Source organism: Phaethon aethereus (assembly GCF_964289735.1).
Source record: "Phaethon aethereus genome assembly, chromosome: 2".
NCBI lineage: Eukaryota > Metazoa > Chordata > Aves > Phaethontiformes > Phaethontidae > Phaethon > Phaethon aethereus.
This window is the reverse complement of record NC_138582.1, coordinates 97,365,466-97,379,147: the sequence shown is the minus strand read 5'-3', so window position 1 is coordinate 97,379,147 and position 13,682 is coordinate 97,365,466.

Here is a 13,682-nt window from a genome sequence, read left to right as displayed (position 1 = left end):
TGAATCACCTGAGGGCTGTTCCTTCTCTGTTGCCTTAACTTGACATAGGCATATAAGCAAACTAAAGTATGAACATTCTCCCATAACATGAGGTCCTTATTGTTACTAACCATATGCTTACAGGGTACATAGAAATCCTTGTCACAGCCTTGCACTGGGTTTGCCTTTGGAGAACCACACAGCTGGAGTAAGAAGATGGATCCTCTTCAATTGCATATGCAATCACAAAATTATGGAGCAACTATGTCCAAGCAGCTGTGGCAGCTGCATCTAATTTAGCCTACTTATCAGCCTTTTTGCTTGACTGGCATAATCACACCTATGACTGTAGCATAGTCTTACCTTGAATAAAAGATGGGCAGAGACAGACTAGGGATTATAAGGAACAAGTATGATACCAAGAATGCCAGTTAAAAAAGAAAAAAAAACAGTATTTGGTCCGACTTCATTCAAATTACCTTTTGCAAGTTAACAGAATTTTTGAAACTTGACTCCTGATACTCTATAGATTTTAATTTTGAACTCACGAGTAATTAAAAGCGCTAGATTTCAAGGACAACACAATATTCACCCTAATGTGAAAACAAATTTTGACCTGACCGAACAGGTAGGCCTTCTCACTTTAATATGGCTAGGCTTTTCATTCAGCTAGGGAGATGCTCTTCCTTTTTAAAGTCTACATAGATAACCATTAATGGCTTCTTCCTTTTTTAATTTTTTTTTCTCTGCCCCTGCCCCCACCAGCCAAGTGTATATTTCAAGATTAAAACAGCGTTACTTCATGGTAGCATGGGGTTCTTCCCTAAATGCAAGTGACTTTCAAGAGACTTGGACATCCAGTGACTAGTACACATGCAAAATGAAAGAAAATGGAACAGTTTTTAGGAAAACCATGAGCTTTAAAAAACTATTGTTAAAATGTTTAAGTTGTTCTGTCTTACATGATTTTATTTCAAAAGTCACTATATAACCCAGATGAATCACCACATTGTAACTTTGTTTCATGTCATCACAAAGCCAAAGCTTGTTTATGATATCAGGAAATATTGCTTAGAAGAACCACAGGAGGTTTTAATCATTGTTCTGTTGCATTTGTCTTCTTATGATTTCAAATAAGTACCTAATTTGTAGAGGACTCTTAAATTCAGCATCTCCTTTAGAGAAGAATTTTAGTGAGAATGAATGAATTTTTAAATCATTATTGATTATGACACAGCTAGTGTAAATGAATGATTTTTACATGAAGCAGACACTGTGCACTCACTTGATATATATTGATAAGCAAAATCAATTAGCCACTTGTTCTTCAGGACTAGCAGCTTTACTCTATTGGATTGTTCTTTCCAAATGATTGTTTGATTAAGTTTTCTACAAAGAAAAGAAAATATAGTGACAGGAATTAAATTACAGAAATTTAGTAAATCTTTGCAAGTATTTTACAAAATACCATTCTTTACTTAATAAAGGGCAAGCAACATATTTTATGATTTCCCATTCATTCAACAAAGCTATGGTGTTTGTAATTGTGTATATAAAGACATCAGTCTTGTAGAGCCGTCTTTAGCTGAGCAAGCCCCAAAGCATCCCGTCCATTCTGCTCAGATCTGATCAGCATCTTTATAGTTTATCAGCCTTGGGGTTCAATTTTGTTTTGGATGCTTTTATAAATGAGCACAATCACTGGTGAATCTGTTCTTCCAGATTGCAAAGAGAAAAATCGAGAGAAGAACTTTAGTAGATTACTGTGTCACTGAGGATAAAGTACAAGCACAAATGCACCTAAAGTACTCTCAGAGATTATTTCATTGGGTGTACATTTTCAGTTTTATTTCAGTAAAATTAGATGATTGTCTTAGTTATTATTGTTTTTGAAGCTATATTCTGTCCCCAGGCAAGGTGCATGATCAATGCACTATCTAGCAAAATCAATTTGTTGCAAAGTACTATTTATTTAAAAAAAGGAAGGAGGGGGAGAGAAGAGGAGAGTAATGCATAGCAAATGTGAAAATGATTATAAGACTTTCTTCTAGCAAAGCTGAATTTTATCATTGAAGCATGGAAGTTAAGAAATAATATAACTGATTTCACAAACCCTGTACAAAACTACTTCTATATACATATTTAAACTTTAAGGTGGCCAGTGAAAAGCTAGCATCAAATTTTGTGGCTTCTTTTTTTTTTTACTATAAGAGGTAAGTTTCCAACAATAGATTAATGGGACATATGGTCCTCCTTTGCTATATTGATCAACCACACAAGTGGTTCCATTTTTACATAAACAGGACACAGGAAAGAACACATGTATCATAATATAAAAGAGGGTTTGGTTTCTTTTCTATGGCTATAAAAAAAAATCTGTACTTGCTATGCTTTGTTATTCAAGAGATCATCAATATCACTGAATATCTGATGGGTTAAGGGGAATGTGATTTTCTCAAACAGCAGGAATGCTGCAGTCTCATGACAGATAGGGTCAATTTTGTTTTCAGAAGCTGCTGATGCTCTTGTGTTCTCTCTGTCATGGCCACCATATTAGAAGCCTAGTGGAAATCCATTATCTGCAATCTCAGTCAAAACATTTGCCACTCTGAATAGTTAGAGGCAACACAAACTTCCAGTCAGTTGGAAACTGAATATTTGTATGTTTAATGAGAAAAATACTTCCACAAAAATGGTAAATTAGAAATGGTGACAGTTACTATTACCTCTTCATTCAGGATCATCATCAGAGAGATTATAAAAGGTTCTAGAAATACATGAAATTTTGATGCTGAATAGAAATGCGGTCTCCTAAGCGTATTATGAATCTGAACCCTGAGACCAGTTTCCACCACCACCTATCAGTGGTGAGAGCTCTAGGTGTGAATACAGTCATTTCATTTTATGACTTGAGCAATGAGATAGCTGAGATCAGGGGAAAGAAAACATCTCCCTGAGAATGATGGTAAATCTGTATGTTTTTCCATCTTGGAAGAAACAGTGCCCTCAGCACTGGATTGAGGTGGATAGTTTCTATTCTAGCATATTAGTAGAAAAAAGGGCGTTATTTGGAATGCAGCAACAATCTCTAATGGCACCACTTAAGTTATCCTTGCTGTCCACTTAATTATACTACCCTTTAACTGGAAAAAAAGGCAAGGAGGACCCACGTTCTTGTACAATAGTATGACCAGTTAATCTATGTGGCATTTGCTATTAATAATGCATATTTTGAAGCAACAGGGCTACACAATAATATTTCCTGGTTTTATGTTATCAAATGATAGGTAGCATTCCTGAGGTAGAGCCTCTTGAGGCCATGGTGGTGTGAGATTTGAATAAGACATTTTCAAAAGGTAAGATGGTACACATTACTTAGAGCTACTTAATGAAGCAACTCTGCGGTCGGAACAGCTGCAGGAGAGAGAGACTTGGCAAGTGAGTTAAAGTAGCCTCAAAGGAGTTAAGACAACATTGACTTTAGCCCCACGTGTGACACTAGTTAAAGCACTAGATGGTAAAGACAGCTAGCTACCAATGTCTATGTTCCACCTAGACACTCTCTTTGATTCTCCCTTCAAACTTCTCCAACACTGACCAGAAACAGATGCAGCCTTGGCTGGGTGAGTGGGTAGATACCACAGTAAAGACAACTCAAGGAGCATGTATAGACCCCATACTTTTCTGGCCTGTCTGCTCTTTTACACCATCTTCTATTCTTGCTACGTGTTACTGTGTTTTAATCTGCTCTTTTGGAAATATTTTAATTGCTGAAGGAGAGGAAAGAATTGTGGCATAATCACTGCAGTCATAAATCAGAATTTCATTTCCACTGAAATTCCAAATTCAACCCCTTCCTCTTCCCCCACCCACATATTTGAGTTTCAGTCCTTCAGACTGTAAATTACTTCATACATGCATGTAGGCATGGGCACAAAAGATATACATAAACACTTACAGACATATCCAGACATTTGCACAAACCTACACATGCTCACAGATGGAGACATCTTAAAATGTCTCTTCTACTTAATTCATAAATTCCACTTAATTTATTCAATAAAAAAACTGTAAGGTGATATTGAGGTGCAAATAAATAGAACACCCCAAAGCCAACCCTGCTCTTCCTCTATCCAACATTCCAAATTCCTTTATGAAACTCTAATTAGGCACATGATTACCTATCACTGGAAGGAATTTTTTTCAAAAAATATAACCAGGGTTCCGACAGACAGCAAAAAGTCACTCAGAATAATAACAGATGTGTCACAAAGACGAATACATGCCAAGCCTCCGAGAAAATATGTGTGATTCTGCAAGTAGATAGTCTAGTAAGTTATGGTGACTAAAAAGAAAATTCCTCCATGGACAGATAATTTGCAAACAGCCACTTGAAGTTTCTTGCATTTTCCTCTGGATTGCTGGTACCAGCCACTTTTGATACTGGGCCAGATGTGTCATTGGTGAGACACTGTATGGAGATGCCTTATGTTCCTGACACTGAAGCTGCACAGCAGACAAACCCATTCCGTTCACCTGAGATCCTGTTTCACAACACAACATCTGTGACAAACTCAAGGACCATCAAAGACTGGAAAGCACAAGCTTCCAGGGAGAAGTCCCATCTGCATATGGTACACTACTGTACATAAAGGAGGAGAGAATTAATAGTTCACAATCTGCTGTACATGATAATATCATCCTCGCCAGACAGTTTTGGGTCAAGGACACAGAAATCAGAACTTAAATTAACACACAGTGAATGATAAGGGAAAAAAATGCTACACATGAATTCTTAGATGAAGAGATTATGACAAAGGAGTCAGATTCTATTAGAACACCCACAGTACAGTCCTCAAAAGGTACAACACACTTTTTTTGTTAGAGGAAACACAGTGGTGAAGCTTAAGAGATTTCAGTACAAAAATTTTATCTCATTTCAATCCACACATCACTTTTTCAGTTAAGTTCCACTGTGAGTTTTATGTTTAAGTAGACTCCCAGTATTGAAGCTGAAGACACAATCAAAACAGACAGCATTTTTATGAGTTTTATGTGCATTCAATGACAAGTTGTAATATTCATGTATTTCTATCAAAGTAGAATCCAACTTTAGCATATTTCCAGGATAAAAAATGAAAGGCTTAGTTTTGCCAAGTTTCGGATTTATCTCACATATTACAACACACAATATTTTTTTTAGGGCTTCAGCAGCTGTAATCTATAGATTGCATTAGAAACAGACTCCAGTTAAAGAACACACAACCACACATACACACACAGTTTCTGTTGAGGAAATTGTGGAGAATATGCTTGAAAGGTTATGCTATCAAAAAAAAAAAAAAAGTCAAGATGCAAATGTTTTCCAGGGTCTTACTGGCAACTTGTTACTGTTTTCATCAATATTGTAGGTAATTTGGGAAAAAAAATAATTAAATTAAGTAGCAGATACAACAGTAAAGCACCCATAATGAAATTGTTTAGCTATATTTAAATACACAAACGATCCAGAAAACTGAAGGGCACACTTTGTTAAATCATGGTATAAAACCTTCTTATGTGGTTTAGACCATCCTCAGTTCGTTATGACTTAGCAACTGAAATTTCTTTAAAATTTCACATTCAACCCTCAATTCCATGCATTGTGGGCTATACAGATATCCAGATTTTTGTGTGTATATGTAACTACATATAGAGATCACATAGTAGAATAGGATGAGGAAAAGTAAATAGAGCAAAAAGTTCTTTTTTGCATCTTCCTGCTCCTAGAGCTGCATCTCAGATGACAAGCTATACTATGCCTAAATGAGTACTTAAGGCTTAAGCTGTTTCTGGTTTGTCCAATACCCAAATCCAAGCTCTAACAATCCCAATTCTTCAGACACGCTGTGGGGAGAGAAACCTCTGCACTCACTTTACAGTGGATGAGGATTGCCTTTCCCACACGATTTTTTCAAGGCCAAAGCACCCTTATTATGCTATTCATGTGTCTGACATTACTAAAAAATTTCATATCATGCTGAAGAACTTCACCCATTTCATATTCTTTTTCATGTAATGAAATTTTCTTGTAATGAATCTTGCATAGTTAAATGCACCCATCCCAGTTTAATCTCCGTGTAAAGCACTGGGAACAGAAATGGAATTACTAAAGAGACAGAAAAAAGCCAAACAGCAAAGAAAGAAAATATAACCATGCTATCAGGAGAAAATCTCACCCACAATCTTGAGTAATTAACAAAAATTTTGTTCTGATTCAGTAGTTAAAATATTGAAAGACTATTAACAGTACTAGACATGAAAACATCTAATTGTATGTTTTGCAATTAACATAGTAAACTGCACCACCACCTCAAGAAATGCAGCAAGTTCACTAGTTGTTCCCTAGTTCAGACCTTCATGAATATTCATGCAAAAAATAACTGGCACACCTAGTTATAAAATAATAATAGCTTTTAGCAGCGTATTACACCTTCATGTCATGATGCACTCAAGGCTGAAAAGCTTTAAAAACTTAAATTTTTCTAGGAGCTTTTGTGTAAGAATGCATGTGTTTTGTTAAATTCTACAAGGGAAAGATGAGGCAACTGAGCCAGCACTGGAGAATGAAGAAAGACTCAATGTATATTTGGAAAGGCACCTGGAAGGTGACATCCATTTCAAAGACTTGATAGTTTAGACTTTACCAGTGAAAGACATATGGCATTCTTTTGTCTCTTCTCAAGGGAAGAGCAGGACAAAAATACTACCTCATATTGGGGGGGGGGGAGGGCCAGGAAACAAACAACTGACAATCCAGGGAGACTTTCTAGATGAGAAATACAGCATAATTATCAAAGTACTGTCGCAACTCCTATTCCATACTACCGCTTTTTTTTCCCCAAAAGAGTCTCTTTGGTGATACAAAGGAAATGTGACTGTACTTTCATATGATGACTTTATTTTCATTCTTTCTCTTTTGACTGCCTTCCAACATGACAAAAACTCATAATAAGTTGAAAATGCATGGTAAATGTAAAATGCAGATACACCTGCAAAACACAAAACTAGTTACAAGCATTAAAAAAAAATCTACCGGTAATATAGAACGAATTAGGTAGACCAAATGAAATTACCCTGACAAGAGGCTAACATCCCACGTTGGGATAACATGGATATCTCTAGCCACAGAGATAATGAAACAAGAGCTCCTACATTACACCTGAAAGATAGCACCCTCCAGCCAATTGCAAGGATACTTCTTAAGGACTGAATCCCACCTTGTAGACAGACATCACCTGTAACTCCATAATTTACTCAATGCTTTTTCTCTGGTGAAGAAAACAGACAGACAGTGAGTTTGCCGAAGCCATTTGTTAACCTTACATTCAATCAACATGCTTTCCCAAAAACAATGAATATAAAACACAGATGAAAGAGACTGTAGAAAATGCAAAATAATATAGCAATTATTACTATTTACTATTACTACCTTTTGAAAGCTAAAAATATGACTTCAGATGTACATATAAAGAAAGATTTGTATTAATTAGCTCCTAGTAATAGAAATTAAGTATTTGTTAGACAAGTTTCCAGAATGCTGATATCTCCGTTCTTTCAAGAAGGGCCATTCACTTCTGTATGTGAATATGCTTTTAAATTAACTGTCCTAGGCATTCATAGTGAAATTCTAAAATCCTTTTCTAGTATACATAGTTAAAACTCTCATTAGTTGCTACCAGATTAGATTCTTCTTAGGAAAAGAGGAAAGAAGAGGAAAAGAGGAAAGAAGAAGAAAAGAGGAAAGAAGAAGAAAAGAGGAAAGAAGAAGAAAAGAGCCTTTAGTTTGAAGAGCAAAATCAGGGACAAAGAAATCCTCCAAACTCTATTGTGAATATTAAAAAATCATAATTCCATCCTTTCAAACTGTAACATGCTTCACTTTAACTTACTGTAGATAAGTGGAAAGAAATACTGTAACACTCAATATTGCCATTAAAATAAGTTCTCCTTTCCTGGTTTAAGAATAGCAGCCAAGAATTGCAAATGCTCATCCCCATGTTCCTCTCCTGCACCATGATAAGGCTTAGGCACATGTTCAGCTTCACTAACAGGAGTGGTGCTATTTAAGTCGATGGGACTACTCATAGTGCATACCCATTCAATAAGCCAAACATGAAACCAACTGGCCTCTTCTCAAGGTATCCAGCAACTCCCATTCCTATCAACAACCAGATACTTTAAGTATAATGTTTCAAATGTGGAGGTAACTGTTTAAATGCTCTCTAGTGAGGAACTTCTAACTTTTTTTTTTTTTTAAGCAAAATTAATTTGAACTTGTTTTAATAGAATGAAGACTGGCAGCACAAGGCCAGTGCTGGATGTTTCTTACTTTTGGCAGGAATCCCGCAATGCCATTCTTAATTTTATTTGCTTCATTTTGCCACTGAAACTTCTTACTTTCCAAAGAATCAATTCTCATCTTTTATTTTTCTTTTGCTACTGTCCTCACTTGCAATGGTTGTCCATACAAACATATAGCTGTTTGTCTATTCCAAACTTACTTTATACCAGCTAGACACTTTCATATGCCCATAAGAGCAGGAAAGGGAAGATTGACACATCACCACCATTACCTGGCACAGCGTAAGCTTTTAATATAGCTATGGATACACAATCTGTACCTATATTCAAAGCAGCTGGTCTACTTTTTGGTGTAACTGCACTAGAATAGCACTCTGGTTTTGAAATAACTGCATCCACAGTAGAGAGAATTATTCACTATTTTAATTATGCCAATATAATTAGCTATTTATTTATGCCAATATGTAACTTATGTATGTAAGCAAATCTTTATTGCACCATTTTGAAGCTGTGACAAGCCATTAGTGTGGTACAGTTATAACAGTGTAAGGGACTTTGAGTATAATCTTAGTGAGGCTGGTACCCCTTCGTATAATCCCTCCCTTAGCTAAAATTGTCACATCAGCACAAGCAAACCCAAACACAGATACAAGGTCTGGATTGCCTCATACACTGGGAAGTAAAAGCAGAGTAATGATTGAGAAGCTCTTTTGTTCAGCCAAATAAACAAATAATCATTCAGGGAGATAGATGATCATTAGCCATGATCTGAGACAGATCCTAAAGTAAAAGTAGTTTCTAGCAGATACTTATCCCTTTCTACCTTCCCTGTCTATCACTCAATGGGAGGAGGGGGGAAGGAAAGGGGAAGGAAAGGGGAAGGAAAGGGGAAGGAAAGGGGAAGGAAAGGGGAAGGAAAGGGGAAGGAAAGGGGAAGGAAAGGGGAAGGAAAGGGGAAGGAAAGGGGAAGGAAAGGGGAAGGAAAGGGGAAGGAAAGGGGAAGGAAAGGGGAAGGAAAGGGGAAGGAAAGGGGAAGGAAAGGGGAAGGAAAGGGGAAGGAAAGGGGAAGGAAAGGGGAAGGAAAGGGGAAGGAAAGGGGAAGGAAAGGGGAAGGAAAGGGGAAGGAAAGGGGAAGGAAAGGGGAAGGAAAGGGGAAGGAAAGGGGAAGGAAAGGGGAAGGAAAGGGGAAGGAAAGGGGAAGGAAAGGGGAAGGAAAGGGGAAGGAAAGGGGAAGGAAAGGGGAAGGAAAGGGGAAGGAAAGGGGAAGGAAAGGGGAAGGAAAGGGGAAGGAAAGGGGAAGGAAAGGGGAAGGAAAGGGGAAGGAAAGGGGAAGGAAAGGGGAAGGAAAGGGGAAGGAAAGGGGAAGGAAAGGGGAAGGAAAGGGGAAGGAAAGGGGAAGGAAAGGGGAAGGAAAGGGGAAGGAAAGGGGAAGGAAAGGGGAAGGAAAGGGGAAGGAAAGGGGAAGGAAAGGGGAAGGAAAGGGGAAGGAAAGGGGAAGGAAAGGGGAAGGAAAGGGGAAGGAAAGGGGAAGGAAAGGGGAAGGAAAGGGGAAGGAAAGGGGAAGGAAAGGGGAAGGAAAGGGGAAGGAAAGGGGAAGGAAAGGGGAAGGAAAGGGGAAGGAAAGGGGAAGGAAAGGGGAAGGAAAGGGGAAGGAAAGGGGAAGGAAAGGGGAAGGAAAGGGGAAGGAAAGGGGAAGGAAAGGGGAAGGAAAGGGGAAGGAAAGGGGAAGGAAAGGGGAAGGAAAGGGGAAGGAAAGGGGAAGGAAAGGGGAAGGAAAGGGGAAGGAAAGGGGAAGGAAAGGGGAAGGAAAGGGGAAGGAAAGGGGAAGGAAAGGGGAAGGAAAGGGGAAGGAAAGGGGAAGGAAAGGGGAAGGAAAGGGGAAGGAAAGGGGAAGGAAAGGGGAAGGAAAGGGGAAGGAAAGGGGAAGGAAAGGGGAAGGAAAGGGGAAGGAAAGGGGAAGGAAAGGGGAAGGAAAGGGGAAGGAAAGGGGAAGGAAAGGGGAAGGAAAGGGGAAGGAAAGGGGAAGGAAAGGGGAAGGAAAGGGGAAGGAAAGGGGAAGGAAGGAAACCAACACCCAAAAAAGTCCAAAACAAACAAATAAAAAAAACAGGTCGGGGGGGACAAAGAGGGGGATAAATTAAACAAAGGGGAATATAAGGTTTGGCTAAGCAAGAATATATCAGGGCACAAAATAAGTACAGATGAAATTCTACACTTTAATTACCACACACTATTAAGCTAAAGAATAGGTTCAAAGAAATGCAGAAACATTTTGGCAGTCAGTCAAAATACCTAACATTTACAAGAGCCAGCTGAATTTTGCTAGGATATTTTTCTCCCCTTCCAAGACACTTTACCCACTCAGAACCCACAGTGACTAATTTACCCCCAACATCATTGCCATGCTTCCTCTTTTACATGCAGAAAGGGAACAACCTGATGTACCAGCATACACTGAGCTGTAAGTCAGGAAGTAAAATTTCTGCAGAGTGTTCCATTTTAATCAGATACAGTCACGCTATCCAAATAGGAAGAAATTTGCTACAGATTAGCCACTTTCCTCCTGCATTAGTAGTCAGAGAAAAATAATTGCATTTTGCAGTCATTCACACTATTGCTTTTGTTTTTTCCAGCTTGGAGACTTGTCTCAAAGAATTACACTCCAACTACTGCATATCAAGTCAATCCTAGCAAGCACTGGGAGGAAGAGAGGAGTGTGGACAGCCCCTCATTCCTCTATCAAAGTGTTTTGTGCTTCGGCTATTACAAAAACCCACAGGGAGTTCAGAGAGGAAGCCCAGCGTGGCTATTGGAGGAAGGTTATTTCAAACTCACGTGGAGGTGTGACAATAGAAGACAAGCTGTTGTTGGGGGTTCACTGGTTGTAGACAAAAGCTGCCAGAAGTATCTTCTCTGATACTCAGAAAGCTATTTCTAAAAGACATTACCTTGTCTTCAAAACCATAACGGGTGGGAGGAATTCTCAAAGAGCATGCTGAGCTTATTCTAAATAGATACAGAGGCATGTCCTGAAGAGAATTAATTTCCCTTTGCAATCTGCCCACACTAATGTTATTAAACTCTAACAAAAAAGCACCACAAAAGTTCCAACAAAATCATTTTAGCTCTGCGATGAGCAGTGCTTCCTTGAAGTTAGCCATGTAATGCAGGAACTAGTTCACAGCAACAGTTCATCTGAACCCATACCTAGTCCAGCACAGGTCACTAGTGGCTGTTTAGTGAAAGAAATGGCAAATCTAGACTAGCACTTTTTCCAGTATACCTTTACAACTTATAGTAATCTGTGGTTTTACAAACTTCCCTGAGCCAGAAGTTAAATTACCTTCATGCTATAAAGTTGGTCCTATCTACGTTATAATTGTACCAGGCACAAAAGCCTCTTTAGACCCCTGGTGGCCTCTGGCAAGTTCTGATAGATCTTAACTGGCTTAGCATCTCCTGCTCATATAGCACAGATGCATTGCTGAGGCCAATACACGCACCTCAGAAGAATATTGTGTAGGCACAGAGTCTACCCACATGATACCAACCACAAAATTAGGACCACGGTTTCCTCCCTTGTTTAACTTAAGAGTTTTATTCCCACTATTACCAGAGGATGTTATGGATGCAGCTCCTAACCGTGTCATGGTTTGGTTGAGCAACAGCTTTGCTATGAACAGATCCCCTAATTTAGTTAGTTACGCATGGGTCCTACACATTGTACCTGACAGTGCAGGGTCTGAGGTTCCTCCCTGCATACCCTCCCATCTTCTCTCAAAACTTGGTGGTCTATATACACATGTACTAAAACTACAATAAGCTGCTCACTGTCAGTGAAGGGACAGCACAGTCAGTAGACATGTAGGTAGTCATCATGAGAGTAACACACAACCTCTTCAACTCTAAAGAAAACACATCCAGACACCTTTTTCCAACTTAGCAGATAATTTTAGAAATACAAAAGAACATTCACAGCATAGATATTTGCTTTAGCACTGCTTCTGTACAACTAAGGAACAATTTTGGTTCATAAAGAATGATTAAAGCACCAATTATTTTGACTAAACATGCATTTGAAACCCTCAGGCTGCCATGGACTTTAAAGCCATTAATTCATTATTTAGCTGTCAGTGTGGAAAAATGTCACAAGCTTAAAGGTTTAACAAACACTTCGCAATATTAAAGCAAATGGTCACATTTGAAATTTCAAACTGTTACACGATTTTATTTATTAGATAGTGTAGATTACCTTTTGTACACACATTGCTTGCAATGTATTCTAGAACAATTTTGTGTTGAACAGAATCTAATCGTATTTTAAGCTTAAATTTAAATAAAGAGAGAAAAGACCCCCTCAAGAGCTTCTGGGAAATCATTTACAAAAACCGTTGAGGCTCAGGTGAAACAAGTTGTGCTGTGGGATTTGAAAGATCTGTGAAAGTGTAAGCTATAAAATCACTTCATCTTGGATGCTTAGAAAGGTGGTTTGGGAAAGAAACTCCACTTTTTCAATGCCTCAGTGATATATGGCACTGACACTAATGGCTATAAAACCTTATTAGGAAGTGCTGTGAAACTCAAATATATGAGTTTCTTATGTGGAAAGATTTGAGTATTCACATTACAGTGGAAAAGAGGACATGTCCACGTTCATCTCTGGAAAGTGGATTGATTCTGGCAATCTATTCTGGTATATACAAATATCTTAGCTCTTCAGGACTGTGACAGAGACAAGCAAATGGCACAGCACTCATTCCTAAAGCTCTGGCAAGACTTTCCGATAATTTGATACAAAACTTTCACTGAATCTCAGTTCTGTCAACTTTAAAATAAAACAATGTCACAAACCAAGGTTTGGGTACTGCAAGCTTCAGCAACAAAGCAAGAACAACAGCAAATTATTTACATGTCAAGTTAATTTCAGAATTAAGCTTCACATTGAATATGTAAAGCTAAGCACTGACTGCAAATTAGCAGACGCAACACTTCAGCAGAACTGATCTTAACAAGGGGCTGAATGGTCTCCTCCTTGAAGCAAAGCAGGGCACCGAGTAACAAATCCTGTTGGGACCCTTGCCTGTCAGGGTTAGGAGAGCACTGACAGCCCTCTGGCCAAGGGCTTTGGCTGCCTTTGCTCAAGGCTTGCTCTGATATGTTGTAGCCTTGCAACTTGGGGTCAGAGCTGTGAGAAGTTTCATTGCGATCTCCCACCCTCAGGCTTGAGAGCTGCATTCAAGCTCAGGGCTTTTCCCTCAGTACTCACCTGAGCTATGTGGCCAGTATGCCTGTGCCTATCTTTGTACCTTGCTCTCCCAATCTGCTGACTTGATTTCACAGCTTGGCCTCAGCCCTAGCTC